Genomic DNA, 1,172 nt, shown 5'->3' with positions numbered 1-1,172 from the left:
TAGGCTTTGAAAGTCTCATACATAGATATAATGTATCATCACACTCACTCTCCCCTTTCCTTCCTTCTAACTCTATTCTGGTTCTTCTACATCATATCTCCCTCCCAACTTCCCAACTTTAAGGTTTTTTTGTTTGTTTGTTTGTTTGTTTGTTGTTTTTTTGTTTGTTTGTTTGTTTGTTTGGTTTTTTTTTTTTTTGGTTTTTATATTTTACTTTGTTTTGTTTTTAACCACTGAATATAACACACCCTGGAACCTGATCACTGCAGACTGCCTGCCCATCCAGAACCTATTCGCCAACATCAACTAGGTGGTGTCCACCATCATGTCACCCAGCATCACCACCCCATGCTACCCTGGATACATGAGTAACAACCCTTACTCATTCCCACCCTTCGGCTCTACTTTCTCATGGCAGGCAATACACACCTCACCAGTGACCACTAGGTGGCCAGTGAGAGGAAGACAATTTCTTGTGAGGTGACTGCTACAGTCCAAGAATGTAATGGTGTATACAGGCCAGGATTGTCAGACCAACCACTGATACATCACCATCCTCAACATCTTCCAGAGAAAGGTGGACTCCACGGAGATCCACAAGAGCCTACAGAGGATCCAGTAAAGGTAACTGGCCAACTTCATTCCCTGGGGCCCAGCCAGCATCCAGGTGACCCTTTCAAAAACATCTCCCTACCTGCCCTCAGCCCACCAGATCAATGGGCTTATGATCGCCATAGTATCTCCTCACTTTTTGAATGGACCTGTTGCCAGTTTGACACACCAGGGAAACGGGAGGCCTTCATGGAGCAGTTCCACAAGGTAGACATTTTCAAGAACAATTTTGACAACATAGACACATCCAGGGAGATTGTGCAGCAGCTGACTGATTAGTACCGTGTGGCCACAAAGTCAAACTACATTTCCTAGGGCACCCAGGAGTAATGAATCACCCAGGACAGGAACCCTCATCTGCCTTACTTCTTAGCCCAGGCCCTGCCTACCTGACTACCCCATCAGAGTTCAAATCAGGAAGGACGTGCACTGTCTGTTGGCTTTAGAGTTGGTTTACTTCTTCTCTGAGAGTGTTTATCTTTAATAAAGTGCTAGATGTAAATGTAAAAAAAAAATGAAATGAGAAAAATGACTTTACTTTCCTGAGAAACCGTCAATGG

General features: G+C 44.1%; 1 pseudogene; it reads left to right on the top strand.

Moving 5' to 3' along the window:
* The first annotated feature begins 226 nt into the window (after positions 1 to 226).
* LOC110287121 lies at positions 227 to 942 on the top strand (annotated as a pseudogene).
* Positions 943 to 1,172: the final 230 nt, after the last annotated feature.

The sequence above is a fragment of the Mus caroli genome, chromosome X (assembly GCF_900094665.2).
Source record: "Mus caroli chromosome X, CAROLI_EIJ_v1.1, whole genome shotgun sequence".
Taxonomy (NCBI): Eukaryota; Metazoa; Chordata; class Mammalia; order Rodentia; family Muridae; genus Mus; species Mus caroli.
Note: the sequence above shows the minus strand (reverse complement) of the source record. Positions and strands in the feature narration are given on the sequence as shown.